Source organism: Rhinichthys klamathensis, unplaced genomic scaffold (assembly GCF_029890125.1).
Source record: "Rhinichthys klamathensis goyatoka isolate OS25496 unplaced genomic scaffold, OSU_Roscu_1.1 h1tg000242l_1, whole genome shotgun sequence".
In the NCBI taxonomy this organism is placed as follows: domain Eukaryota; kingdom Metazoa; phylum Chordata; class Actinopteri; order Cypriniformes; family Leuciscidae; genus Rhinichthys; species Rhinichthys klamathensis.
In genome coordinates this window covers 4489716-4505243 of record NW_026606764.1, presented here as the reverse complement: position 1 = coordinate 4505243, position 15528 = coordinate 4489716, and the positions used below count along the sequence as shown (strand labels likewise).

Below are 15528 nucleotides of genomic sequence, written 5' to 3'. Positions count from 1 at the left end.
TAGACGCATAGAGCCTTCTCGTGGAAGGTGCTCTAGCCTGTATGATAGTGTTTCTTACTCCCTCTGGCAAATCAACGAATAGTCGTTGATCACCCATGCATGTAGCGCCCAGCGCTGTGGATGGGGGTGCCAGATCGTGCCGCGAGCTTGAGAGAGGAGATCTGCTCTGACTGGGATGGGCCACGGGGCTGTCTGTGACAGCTGCGTGAGCTCCGGAACCCAATTCTGACTCTCCCAACGCGGGGCTATGAGGAGCACCGAGTGGCGTGTGTCCCTGATCCTCTGAATTACCTGTGGTAACAGAGCGATCGGAGGGAATGCATAGAGCGGGCGGCGAGGCCATTCCTGGGCTAGCGCGTCCTCGCTCTTCGAGAAATATATTGGGCAGTGAGCGTTCTCTTCTGACGCGAAGAGGTCTACTTCTGCTCTGCCGAATAGTCGCCACAGTAACTGGACCGTCTGTGAGTTCAGGGACCATTCTCCTGTGGAGATGAGGTTCCTGGACAGTATGTCTGGACCGTCGTTCAGATGGCCCGGCACGTGCGTCGCTCTGAGCGAGAGCAGGCGGCTCTGAGACCAAACTAGAATGCGGTGCGTCAGTCGACAGAGATTTCTGGATCTGACACCGCCCTGACGGTTGAGATAGGAGACCACGGCCATATTGTCCGAACGGATCAGGACGTGGTGTCCCTGGATGCGCGGGAGAAAGTGCGAGAGCGCGTTCTCGACCGCCAGCATTTCCAGACAGTTTATGTGTAATGGGCTTTCCTGAATCGACCAGTGGCCGAAGGCCGGTGAGCCCTCGCAGACTGCACCCCAACCCGTGTTGGATGCATCTGTCGAGATGACTTTTCGGCAGGAAAAGGTCCCCATCGTGACGCCTAGACGAAACCATTCTGCTACTGTCCATGGCTGCAGCGCCGTGAGACACGTTTGCGTAACCCTGATCAGCTGGCGACCCGTGTTCCACGCGCGGTGGGGTACACGGCTGTTCAACCAGAACTGAAGCGGGCGCATGTGCAGAAGGCCCAGCCGAAGTACAGCGGAGGCTGAGGCCATGTAACCCAGCATCCTCTGAAAAGTTTTCAGAGGCCTGCGGGTGCCCATCTGGAACGAGGCGGCTAGACGCTGAACACTGCGCGCGCGCTGTGTAGACAGGCGAGCCGTCATCGTGACCGAGTCCAAATCTATTCCTAGGAAGGAAATCGATTGACTGGGATGAAGGGAGCTCTTTGTCCAGTTGACAGAGAGGCCCAGCGTTTCCAGATGGTCGAGGAGAACTGCGCGGTGCGACAGAAGCTCCGTCTGTGATTGGGCCAAAATCAGCCAGTCGTCCAGATAATTCAGAATGCGCAGCCCCTGGCTTTGCAGGGGGGCGAGCGCCGTATCCATGCACTTCGTGAATGTACGGGGCGCCAGAGATAAGCCGAACGGGAGAACGGCGTATTGATAAACAAGACCCTCGAAGGCGAAACGTAAGAATGGCCTGTGACGGGGATTTATCTGGATCTGAAAATAGGCGTCTTTCAGGTCTAGAGATATGAACCAGTCCCCCTGGCGCACCTGCGCGAGGAGTTTCCTGGTAGTGAGCATCTTGAACGGTCTCTTCATGAGCGCTTTGTTCAAAGACCTGAGATCTAAGATCGGTCTGAGGCCGCCGTCTTTCTTGGGAACCAGAAAATAACGGCCGTAAAACCCCGACTCGGTCATAGATGGCGGGACTCTCTCTATCGCGCCCTTTTGCAACAGCGTCGCAATTTCTGAGCGGAGCGTGCCGGCGGCCAGCGGGCTGACAGAAGATTCGAGCTGCGCGCGCGCACGAGGCGGGCGGCGGCGAAACTGTAGCAGGTAGCCGTTCTTTATAATGCTTAACACCCACGGGGAAATGCCTGGAATGGCTTCCCACGCTTTGGAGCATGCGGCTAGTGGCCGAATGGCTGTATTGCCCTGATTGCTGCACATAGCGGGCTGGACACAGTGTGTGGGCGCGCTTTGAATGTGTGTGGCAACGGGATTTGCACTCAGAGAGGAGTCTATGGGCCGTGACACAGAGCGAGCAGAGAGGGGACACGTGCACGAGCTCGTGGGCGTGTTTATGTTCTCTGATATTAGAGCGGGCTGTGCCCGTTTCATGTGATGGGGCTCTGATAGAGACACGGGATATGTTATGCTTGTGTGTATGGGTGAACACATGATTGTGGGCACATTTTCTACACAACTGGCAAAATTTCTCTTTTTGAGATTTCTCTGGGTAGCCGTAAAAACGGCTTTTTGTCGCTCGCAAGCGGGCTGGGACACCGGCTTGTTTGTGGCGGTCAACACTACAGCAGTCGGCGAAATAACGGGGACTGGCAGAGGGCGAAGCTTTGACGGCGGTCCGGCCGCAGCGGGAGAGCACCGTCGTTTTCTTGACATTGTTAGGCAGACTTCTGATGATCAGGCTTTAGCGTGATCTTAGGTCGCGGGCCACGGGGGGGCGGCGGTCTGCGGCGGCTGTCAGAGCGAGAGCGAGGGCGAGGGCGGCCGCTCTGACTGCGCTGAGTTGTTTGAGTCTGCGGAGGGGGGCGCTGTGATGGGGCTCTGGCGGAGGGCTCGTGAGAGCGGCCCGCTGAAGAGCTAGCGCGGCGGGGTAGAAACAAGTTCATCGCCTGAGAAGCTTTCTGTACTTCAGAAAAGCGATCGACAATTCCCGTGACGGCAGATCCAAACAGGCCCGTCGGGGAGAGGGGCGCGTTGAGAAACGCGGCGCGCTCAGAATCTCCCATGTCGGCGAGCGTGAGCCATAAGTGTCTCTCAGCAACACAAAGGCTGGCCATGCATTTCCCCAGAGCTTGTGCGGCGGCTTTAGTGGCGCGAAGGGCGAGATCCGTAGCACTTCTCAAATCCGTGACGGCGGGGGGGGGTTTTCTACCGCCTTCGGCCCATTCACGGAGAATATCGCTCTGTAACACTTGGAGGACAGACATAGAGTGAAGCGCAGCGGCGGCCTGACCGGCGGCGGCGTAAGCGCGAGCATGAAAGCTCGAGGTCGCTCTGCAAGCCTTCGAAGGAAGCGTGGGTGAAGAACGCCATCTAGCGGAGGGCGGGCAGAGGTGCGTGGCGACCAAGTCCTCGACGGGCGGCATGGCTGCATAGCCTTTCTCGGCGGCTCCGTCCACCGAGCGCAGCGAGGCGGATATATCGGAGCGATTTCTAGCCGAGAGCGGTGCATTCCAGGATTTTGTCAGCTCTGCGTGAAGTTCAGGCAGGAATGGAGCGGCCCGGGTGCACGCGGGGGTCGAGCGCCGATGAAAAAAGCTACCGTCCATTCGGTTCGGGGCCTGCTCGGGTGGAGGAGACCACTCGAGACCGAGGCGTTCGACGGCCTGTGAGAGGAGGCGCATCAGCTCCTCTTCTATCCCGGCGCGGGTCCCCGTCGACTCTCTCGCGGATTCGAGAGATGACCAGTCTTCACTGTCAGAAGCGAGCAGTGAACAGGAGTCCTTCTCCTCCGCGGCGTCATCGGAAACAACAGAGCGGCCACTCGGCGGCAACTGAATGTCCGGCAGGGGCGGGGAGGGAGAGCGGGAAGCGGGAGGCGGCGGCGGCGGCCCGCATGTTTCCGCTGGGGGCTCCGGCGGCCTTTGAGAGCGGCGTTTCTTTTTACGCGGCGAGAGAATAGGCGGCGCGGGAGCGGTTTTCACTGCCAGAAGTCGTGCCCGCAGGGACGATAACGGCAGGCTTTCACAGAGGTCGCATCCTCCATCAGCGAGGGCGAGTTCTGCATGCTCGAGTCCCAAGCAGAGAGCGCAGATGACATGGCGGTCTCCGTCCTCGAGACGAGCGCGGCAAGAGCCGCAGGAAAAACGAGACATCTTTAAAAAGACGCTCGGCTCTTTTAGAAATAGAGAAAAAGGATACAATCGTCGGATGGCCTAGCTTGCAGGGCGGCTGAAGGTGGCGAAGACGGCCGGCTTCTTCAGGGTCCTTGAGCTCGCTAGAGGATGCCTTCTTCGACGGCGATGGCTTTTCTCAGGAACAGCAGAAGCGTGCAGCTTGCTGAAGATGAAATGAATCAACATATAAGCCTGGGAGAGCGCCTTATATACACCATGGCCACGCCCATTCTGGCGGGTCACGACGCAATGAGCGCGCGGGCGCCTCTCATTGGAAGCGGGTTCAGCCCCGCTCTCCCATAGGCTTAAGCAGTTCTCTCTGAGCGAACCAATGAGCTGCTAGCTAGCCCGCTCTAGGTCTGCCGCAGAGGAACTGCGTTGTGTATGGATACAAAATTATAAAATAATTTTTTGGCTTCAATATCTCAGCAAAGATGAATCTTTCCCGCAGCGTAAGCTAGCTTACGCAATACGAGAGAACCTCTCGTAAGAGAACCGCGTACTGGTATGCCTGCCCCTCGAAAGAAAACCGAAGAAACGGTCTGTGTCGAGGTAAAATGGAGACATGAAAGTAGACGTCCTTCAGGTCTATCGCTGCAAACCAATCCTGTGGCCGCACGCATTCGAAAATGCGTTTGGCCGTGAGCATCCTGAACGGCAGCCTGTGAAGGGAGCGGTTCAGGACGTCCAGGATTGGCCGTAACCCACCGGCTTTCTTGGGGACAATGAAGTAGGGGCTGTAGAACCCTGACCTCATCTCGGCTGGAGGGACAGCCTCGATTGCACCCTTCGCCAGCAGGGTAGCAACCTCCGCTCTCATGATCGGGGCATTGCCACCGACCATAGTAAAGCGGACTCCCCTGAAGCGGGGAGGAGACCGTGCGAACTGAATCGCATAGCCGAGCCTGATAGTTCGGGCGACCCAACGGGACAGATTGGGGAGCTCTAACCAAGCCCCCAAAAACTGATCCAGCGGAATCATCCGAGCCACAGGCGTCCCCCCGGAGGGGCAGCGAGGCGGAGTGACCGGCACAGGCAAGGGTGGCATAGCGGCCCTGAGCGTGTGCACAGCCAAACTCCGCGCCCTGACAGAGGAGACCAGGGAAGGACCAGCGTTCCACGGGGGTCTGCTCTGCCAGGGGTCTGGCGATAGAGGGGGATGAGAGTGGTGTGGTCCGGGGACGGCACGCACTGTCATCCTCGCCCTCAGAGACAGAGGAGGACGAGAGTGGCGAGGCACGGGGGCGTCGCGCACTGTCATCCGGCTCTGTGTGCTCAGTGATGGACATTTCGGTTCTTTCTTTAACCACATTAGGGTGCTGCCCACCCGTGGGTGAGCAGCGGGGAGTGGAGAACAAAAGATTCTCCCCCAGCCCTCCACCGGGGGAAGGAGGGGGCCTGCAACCGCCTCCTGGGAAAAAACCGACACCATCACTGAGCAGCCCGTCTCAGGAGCGCCGCTTGGCCTGGCGTTTAACGGGGCGCGGGGCCTGAGGGGGCTGGGGCGCCTTCCTGCGGCTTCCTCCACGACGCGGCCCGGGTGAAGGCTGCTGCTGGGGCCGTGCGGGAGGGGCGGGAGCCACAGGAGGGCGCCCTCGGCGGCGAGCAGGCTGAGGCGTCTGTGCCGACGGCTGGGTGGAGGCAGCAGCTGGCCGTCGGGGCAGAATGTGTTTAATCGCCTCAGACTGCTTCTGTGCGGTTGAAAACTGCTGGTCAAAGTCTTCAACCGCTCTGCCGAAGAGGCCGGCCTGGGATATGGGGGCGTCGAGCAGACGAGTCCGCTCAACGTCCCGCATATCGGCCAGGTTCAGCCAGAGGTGACGCTCCTGGACCACATTAGTGGCCATCACCTGACCCAGGGAGCGTGAGGCCACCTTCGTCGCCCGGAGAGCAATGTCAGTGGCGGCACGCAGTTCGTCGAACGTCCCTGGGTCAGTCCTGCCCTCGTGCATGTTTCTGAGCAGCTGGGCCTGATAGACCTGCAAGGTGCTCATCGCATGCAGGGCAGCAGCCGCCTGTCCTGCAGCTCTGTGAGACCTCGCCACCATAGATGACGAGAATCTACAGGCCTTGGACGGGTGCTTAGGATTGCCACGAGAGGAGGCGCTCTGAGGACACAGTTGCATCGCAACAGAGCGCTCCACCGGGGGAATCCCAGTGTACCCATGGACAGCTGCGCCATCGAGGGGAGGAAAGGCGGAGAAAGCTGACGAGCGTTCACGGGAGGTCAAAGGAGCCTTCCATGATCTCGACAGCTCCTCATGCAGCTCCGGGAAGAAAGGAATTGGGGTTGGCTGAGGCCGTGAGGCGGCAGCCGCACCCAAAAACCAATCGTCCAGCCGCGAGCGCTCGGGGCAGGGCGGAGGGTTCCACTCTAGCCCGATGCTCACGGCTGCCCGGGACAGCATGGCTGTCATCTCGGGATCCGACACGGGCAACGCTGGGACTCCCGAAGGAGGCAACGCAGCCGCATCCTCACTTCCCGAAGACTCGAGCCCACCTTGTGATGCCGCGATCGACATCGTGTCATCCTCTGGAGCGCTGAATGAAACACGCGGGGCTTCCGAAGAAGGACCCGCCTGAGTCACCGCGGCACTCGCGGGTTGCAACACAGCGGAGGGGGGCGTGGTCCGAGGACGCATCGTCGGATTGCTCCACACCGTCACCCTCAGATCACCCTGTCCCCCAGCCGAACTACCACCTCTCGTGGAGGAAGCAGAACGGGTGGTGGACGCGGGGACTCTCACTGAAAGATCATTGAGTCTTAATCTAAGTGTTGCGATGGTCATGTTCCCACAGAAGGAACATGAGTCATCCACGAGCGCTGCTTTAGCGTGTTCAAAGCCCAGACACACAAAGCAGCGCTCGTGCCCATCAGAAGATGACAGATAACGACCGCAACCAGAAGAACACGGGCGAGACATCTTTAAAAAGACGTGCCACGTGCAGCTCTTTTAGGAGAGGAAAAACTCTGCAATGCTGAGGCGACCAGGGAGAAAACACAAAGTCAGGCAGACCACTGCACAGATCGCAGGCAATGTGAAGACTCGCTGGGTACCGCCGTCACACCAACACTGGAGAGTTCGCTCGTCTCGAAGAGGTGAGTCACTTGTAAACTCAGTTGTGGCTGTGGAGTGAAGAGGTTCTCTTGGCTCCGAAGCGAAAACATGATCTGCTGTTGCAGGTGTCTCTCCTTAAATACTCACGCGGTGAGGCGGAGATACATTATGCAAATTCCGCAGACCCATGGCATTTAATTGCCATAGGCTCGTTTTTTAATACTCGAAGAGGATTGGCTTTCTGGCGAAACCCCCATTCTCCGTCATCCGACGTAACTCGGAGTGACTACGAAAGGGAACAATAATATCCACATGCTCGAGTGAGAAAACGCTCTGCGCTGACACAGACGTTGCAGAGACGCGTGTGTGTGTGCAAAGTGAAGTAACAGCACTTTGCGTTTTCTGTTCTTAAACCTGTATCCCTCAACGAAACTTAAAGGAAGCATGTCTCAAAATCATTTTGCTAGCAGAAGATATCGGGGTACAGCTGCCAGTCGTTAATGCAGTGATGGAAAGCTGCTTCCTCAGTCGACTGCTGTTTCTTTGGATTTCATGTGATTTCTCATTGTGGTGGTGATATTATGATAACTCAGTTTAATTAATAATTGATTAAAAGTAATTCCATTTTGTAATAGGCTATCATTTTCATCGAAGTAATTCCAAACTTCGCGAGGCAGACAACGACATTATGTGATCAAATACAATCCACTTGTTAAATGCTCCACCCAGTGTATTTAATTATAACTGCGGAAAAAAATTCGAATAGTATTTTATTTTTTGAATAATAATGTTTAGTTTAGTTTAGTTTAGTTCCTTTATTGTCCACAAGTGGAAATTTGTCTTTCTAATGTCTTTCTAATTACAGATCGAAAATTCGAATATTCGTGCACATCCCTAATAGATAGATAGAGATCCCAAACTTGAAATGAAATGTTTGCACTTTCTGTGTTGTATTGTACTTTATATGTGTTTTTCATGCCAACAATGTTATTAAAAATGATCAAATGCATTCAGTGGCACTCATAATTTCTCTTATTTTCACCGGAAAAAATTTGGCTAGTGGAAATTCTAAATGGCTGGTAACTTTAGAAAGTTACCAGCCACATTGGCTGGTGATCAAAAAAGTTAATTTAGAACCCTGAACATAAGTATATTTTTTATATTGCCCACTTACATATCATTCGAGAGAAATTAGAGAAAATAACACTCACATAACAATCAGCTCCTACACACCTCCACATTCACTTCACGAGGGTTGAAATCCCCAACATTATGTTGTACACTGTGTAAATAATCACATCAAATTATAGTCATATAAACAGCATATGAAACATTTGGAAAAATTAAATGTATAACATTTGGCATAAGACCAAATAAACAGGCCTACACAGCATGGTGTGACGTCACATCACCGCGGACATTACACACGACATAACTTTTTGAACAAGACAGTTCTCCGAATTGACACCAGAAATTATGCATCCACAAATGGTATTAAACAAATATATAATCACAAAACATTGTATTTACCCATGGAGGAACTTCAATCGTTTACAATCTCCATGGGGACTTGTGACTTGGACTCGAGTCGCTATTTTTATAACATGTGACTTGACTTGACATAAAATGAAATACTTGAGACTTGACTCGGACTTGGAAGTTAAAGACTCGGGACTTGACTTGACTTGAGACACAATGACTTGAGTGTTAATCACATGATGTTTTCAGTTTGAATATAAAATATATATAAAAAAAAAAATTTTTAAAGTTGATCCAGCTGGAGCGCAGGCTGAGAATAGCGTTGTCATGACTGGATCACGACACTATCATCAGTCATGCCCTCTCGTACCTTACGCACACCACGCCCACTTAGACATCACATCAAAATGTCAGCTGGAGGGGTACCGAGGGTCATTACTTTCAGCTTCAAGAATTATTCACAAGATGGCAAAAGACGAACAGCGCTTTGCAAGACATGCAACATTAACATTGCGGGCAGCCAGACGACAACCTCCAATTTTGTCCGTCATTTGAAGAGCCATTCTGCCCAGTAAGTGCTTGTCAATTTGTTAATGTTATCTGGTTAGTTGGTAGTTAGCTAATGTAATAATAGCTAAAGTAGCCATTAACCCTTTCACAAGTAAGTTTAAACTATTATAACTGATCCCCCAGCGTGAGTTTTTCTAGGCGACCGTTATTTAGAACCTGTCACTCACTTTAATGTTTCCATGGTGACGCGTCATTGCTTGTCACGTGACACAGCGCAACCACAACGCAGCGCTGAATGAATGATGATCTGCTTTTATGTAATTTTTCCTGTTTTATTCAAAATGTTCACAAATGTATTAGCTATAACATGAAACACTGATATTCCGATTGTCAAATATGTGGAAGTGGATGTGTTTTGTTGTTTAAATACCTGTATAACGATCGCGTTAGTTGAGCTGTATGTGCGAATGGGCGGCGCCATGTTAGTTTACAACACGTCAATTTCTCAACTTCTCACGAAATACATGAAAGTAAGTGACCGGTGAACTGGGAGAAGAATAGGGTAAAATGTAAAGCTATTTACACAATGTGTATCTGATATGAATAAAACGTGTCGTCTTATTATAATGGAAAGGATTATTATTGACACTTCCATAGACATCAGTGTGTAAAAAATTTTTTTGCTATTAGGCCTACTTATGTGTATTTAAATGTCTGAAACCTAAAATAAAAATTATGTGGTTGAAAACACTGAACAGTTGTGATGTATGACTGAGAGCGTATGTCTCTGGCTCAGTGCCAGCCAACGCGGGAAAGCACGTTTGAATTCATTGATATATACACGAAGCAGAATAGTGGGTCATATGTCTAATGCTTTTTGAAAACTTAAGGCTTTCTTCTTCATAAACGAAGTCGGACATCATCACATTTTTGTATACATTTTTATTTCTTTAAATTAGTAGGCTACAGGACACCGTCTTTCAAAACATGACCTGCGCGAAAGAGAAAAGTGAATGAATGCATCATTGTACCCAAATGCACTTCCGTTGCGCCTCTGTTCATTTCAAACCAAACCTAACTGACGCCCATAGATCAAATTCTGCAGGTAAAATTACAATAATAAGGTGACTTGACTTGGACTTGACTTGACCTACTACAGGACTTGACTTGAATTGACTTGACATAGCATGTGACTTGACTTGACTTGCCCAGGAAAAAAATACTTGGGACTTACTTGAGACTTGAAGGTTAAGACTTGAGACTTACTTGAGATTTGCACATGTGTGACTTGGTCCCATCTCTGGGAGTGCACGTCTCTCACACTACCCGCTGCACGTCTCACCAAAAGACTGAGGCAAGAGCGCGCACGCACTGTATCGTACGCAATCCACCTAGTGCCACCTGTTGATGACTCAGGGAAGTACAGGTAATCTCTGTTATTCCTGTTTTAATAATAAACATAGTGAGTAACCATGAAATAATAGATCTTTAACAGGCAAGGGGAAAAAACTAACTTTAAAAGGCATCTACCACCCGGTTACACATAGAATATTTATGTAAGGGATAATGTACATCCAGCCGGTTGTTTTCTCAGAATAAACACTGATGCAAAGCAGGGGGGTCTTGCATCAACCTGAAGGCACGGCTACTTGCCACATAAGTAAATAATTAGACACAAAATATTGATCATACTATAAAAAAATATCTGTGTGGTATTTTGAGCTAAAACTTCACATACACACTCTGGGGACATCAGAGAATTATTTTACATCTTGTAAAAAGGGTCATAGGTCACCTTTAACAGATTTTGTTTTCATTTCATCAGGCACTTAATGGTTTACATATTCTCTTGGAATATCTGAAGGACAGGCTTTCTTAAAATCAGTCAACATTAGAACAGACACATTTTACACTTTGGGAAAATGGATTGCTTGATCAATAATTCAAGAAAGTTCCGACTTTAAAGCTCTTGATTCTTTGTTACACTGGCCCTTATGAAAATGTACCATAGTTCTTGTAATTTTTTACCTGCAACATTTGGTACAATTAGGCTAGAATTAAAGGTAAGACCTAGGGATGCTCCAATCAGAATTTTTGCAGCCGATACTTTACCGATCTGTTGACTGTGTAGTGAAGTTTTTTCTTCCACGCAACAATGCCCGATCCTAACCCCAACCTACAACAAATCCTAAACCTAACCATACAGGGTAATGAGGGGAACAGTTGATAAATAACATTCCTCATACCTTACTTGATAGCATCACTATACCATGGTACCACCACAGTTTGTTTTTGTCACAGTTAAATGCATAACTGACATCTACAGGACATTCTGAAAAAAAAGAAGAAAAAACACTTGCAAGTAGAAAACATGCTTAAGTAGATATAATTGATCTAGCCTGGCTAACGTCAGATCCAAGTTTCATTGAGACTTGGGTCTGGGAACCACATGTTCATTTTCTCGTATTTGAGCCGTGGTTTACGAATGCCCAGAGCCGTTTATTGGATGCTAAGAATGTCTATCAAATGCGCCTGTACGTAGCTGATAGCCAATCGTTTCAATTATACCAGATGATGTATGTAGAGCGACAGAAATTAGACGAGGAAGAAGACGATGGGTCAGAGATTAATGTGTACACGATGGCGTGTATCTAACGGCCGTTTCACACCGCATGCGTGAGCGGCGCGTATTTTTTTCGGTGTGCATGTTAATCAATGAGTGCATTCACACCGGGAGCAGGAGCAGCGCGTGAGCAGCAGTGAAGCGGGGGTTTCGGCGTCGAATCTGTTTTTGCTGCTCTGCTCATGCAAAATTAAAGTGATGGACACTTTTAATGGACAAAAATAAATATGATTTCACACAAAAAGTGCCCAAAATGCACAGAATAAGAATGTCTAGTGAGTTTTAACAAGAACTTGAGTAGGCAAATAAAAGAAAATAAAGACTCAAAAATATTTATAGAAGATTTAGGCTACCCGGTAAAAACTTTTTTTTAATTATTCAGTTTGGGTGAAAGTTGTGTATTATATAAAAAAAAACTAAAGTAAACTAGCCAGAAAATATTATATATAATATTTTTAGTTTATGTAACACACAGACAGCTACATAGGCTAGCACAACCCAAATCAAACCCGAGTGTGTGGTTTATTTGTGTGTTTTGTTTTTTATCCGCGGAGTTGCAGTCTTGTAAACATATCGAAAGTATGACTGAAACTAATAGATTGGAGCCATTTTCTGGGTTGTTTTGTTGTTTAACATTTATATGCGAATGTTGTAGACCTCCCCATTACAAACTTTCAAGACTATCAATGTTATAAATGACCAACTTCTAAAAACAAATGTATAGTTGTGTTTGTAAAGAATTGCTCGCTTATATATGTAGCTTTGGAGCCGCTGCTGTGACACTGTACAAACGCTTCCAGTGTGAATACTCTCGCGGAAGTGCCGCTCATGCTTGCGGTGTAAAACCTATGTGTGAAACGGCCGTAAGGCTGCATCGAAAGGTAACTTTGCGTCTGCTGCCATGTTGTATCCATAGGTATAAACAAACTGCTTCAGTGTCGCATAGACGTCGTCATCGTCTTGCTGCTCCCTCCCCGTTCTGTGATTGGTTCCCTAGATGAGGCGAAAATTTGGTCCATGGTATCCAGACTACCTAGCAGCGTGAATAAAATCGCGCTGCGGCAAGGTAGTATGGGGAAACCCATGCTATAATTGATCCTTAGTATAAGCCAAATAATTTAACTGCTCAGAATCTTTTAAAAAAGCCTTTAGACAATCTCTCTGAACAGCAATTCACTGTGCATGCAAAAATGTCCTTTATTCATCAGTACTGTTGTCTATGTTGGGAGGGTGACATCCTTTTTTCTTTTCTTGAGGGATGCCCAGTTGGCATCACCTGCTCTTTTAAAGCTACACCCCATACAACCTTCATCATAAATTACTTACTAGAGTGGGTGAGGGGGTCAGAGAGAGAGAGAGAGGAGAGATGTGGATAACTCTGTATATTTCTCTTTACCTGTCATTTAACTGTCTCTGCAGCTTCAATCCTCAGATCAGGTACCTGTCAGCTCCAGGGATGCTTCAAATTGAATGGAATGTACCAGGATGGAGATGTTATACTTGGAGGCCTGTTTCATGTTCACTTTTTCACAGTGTTCCCAGAGCTGAGCTTCAGAACCGAGCCAGAACCACCATACTGTGAAAAGTGAGTCAGTGGCCAGAATGACTACAAAACCTATATATATATATATATATATATATATATATATATATATAACTATTAATATCACTTCATGTCATAATTAATCTTACTTTTTCTTCTTAGATTTAATGTGGAAATCTTCCAGCAGGCACAGACCATGGCTTTTGCAGTGAATGAGATCAATAAGAATCCAAACCTGCTGCCTAACATCACTCTTGGTTACCATCTTTTTGACAACTGTGTGAGACTAGGAATAGCGTTTCGGGCTGCTATATCTCTGGCTAGTGGAACAGAGGAGTCCTTCTCCAGCCTAAACTGCACTGGCCCCCCTCCTGTGATTGGGATTGTAGGGGATCCAAGTTCAACTCCCTCCATTGCAATTTCCAATGTTCTAGGGCTGTTTCGAGTACCAATAGTAAGATGGGATGAAAAAAGTAAAAATATACTATGTGCATATTTTTGCAGTTTTAGGTTACAATTTGCGAGCAAAACAGACATAGCCGATTAGATTAGGAGCACAATAATTTTGACAAAAAATATAGCTACATTTTGCTAAATATATATATATGGCACTAAATATGCCATATATAGAATTTTAAACCTACAAGTAAGTGGATTTTTATGATCAGTATTGTAATGGGGTAATCAAATGTAGGCTAATATAATTACTAATTTATTTTCATATTAAGAAGCATACTAAGAAGCTTCAACTAAGAAGCTAATTAAGTTTATATGAGTGAATGTGTGTTCTTCTGTTAACATTTAGTCTGTGGTTTTGTTTTTATTTATTTTCATTTTAAGTTTATTGAATTTAACGTCTGCTTTAAAAGGCATTATTTTTGTTTTGGGGTTGTAATGTTGTTACGTTAGAATGTAATGTGGTTTTAACACTTTTTTGCACATAATGTAGCATAGCCTACATAGCTACATTAACTGTATTTTTTTCCATAGCCTTCAATATAAACATTGATTGTAGGACAACATTGAGCAGGATGGTTTTTAAAATAAAATAAAAATAAAAACATAATTTTTATCCAAATAGAAAAAAGACTAGAAAATACCGATATACAGTGTATTGCCATTCAGCCAAAAAATACCAAGATATGTTTTTTTGGCAGTATCGCCCAGCCCTACTTCACTCTATTTCTCTGTCTCATGTCTTCTCCTATCTCTCAATTTTTCTTTACTAATTAGGTTAGTCACTACGCCACCTGCTCTTGTTTGAGTGACAGAAAAAAGTACCTATCTTTCTTCAGAACGATCCCCAGTGATGCCTTCCAGGTGCGGGCTATGGTTCAGATCTTGAGACATTGTGGATGGACCTGGGTTGGTCTCGTCTACAGTGATAATGACTACGGCATCTACGCTGCTCAGTCCTTCCAGCAGGAAATGCAGGTGTTTGGACATTGTGTTGCTTTTTCTGAAATCCTTCCACATGATAACAACTACAGCGTATAACGGGGGTGATTCAGGCTTCTACAGCAAGAGTGGTGGTTGTTTTTTCCACTTCATCCTTTCTGATACCTTTGATGGATGAGATTGTGTTGCAAGACATGACAGACCGGCAGTGGATTGCAAGTGAAGCTTGGTCCACCTCACCTGTATACCACACTCCACGTTTCCTGTCCATCCTGGGGGGCACACTGGGCATTGCTATCAGATGTGGAGAGATTGAGGGTCTTCATGACTTTCTGCAACGTCTCCGTCCCAGCAATGATCCAAGAAATAATATAGTGAGGATTTTCTGGGAGAACATGTTCAGGTGTAGTTTTGGAAATGGGGGAAGAGTGATAGATGGGGAGCAAGTGAAAAAGGTGTGTACAGGACAGGAGGATCTGAGCACCTCAAACACACCATACACAGATGTTTCAGGGTTGAGAGCAGCTTATAATGTGTATAAGGCAGTTTATGCCCTGGCACATGCGCTTCATGACCTGATGCAGTGTGATGAGGGGAGAGGACCATTCAGTGGGAACAGATGTGCCGACATAATCAACCTGAAACCCTGGCAGGTAAGAACCACAGGTAAAGTGCAGATTCCCTTCAGGTATATAGAAAAGCTGAAGGTGGAAAGTCAAAATATGTTATTATTAGGGATGTCCCGATCCGATCACGCGAATCAAATCACGATCACGCGTTACACCCCTAAATTAGGGGTGTAACGGTACATGTATTCGTAATTATTTAACCGTTTCGGTACAAGGCTTCCGGTTCGGTACGGATACAAACCAAACGATTCCTAGGACCATTTTTCCTGCAGACAAAATCCGCGCTGGCGCGATCACCACAACGTTGCGCAACATCAAATGGCAAACGTGTGAAAGCGGAACGAAACTGCGCTACTCATTATATTGTGCTTAACGGACCATTTATCAGTTCGGACCAGCAACATCTGTGCAG

General features: G+C 48.1%; 1 pseudogene; it reads left to right on the top strand.

The window, feature by feature from the left end:
- Nucleotides 1-12912: 12912 nt before the first annotated feature.
- The window catches only part of LOC130100426 (extracellular calcium-sensing receptor-like), a 39750-nt pseudogene continuing 37134 nt past the window's right edge, over nt 12913-15528 (top strand).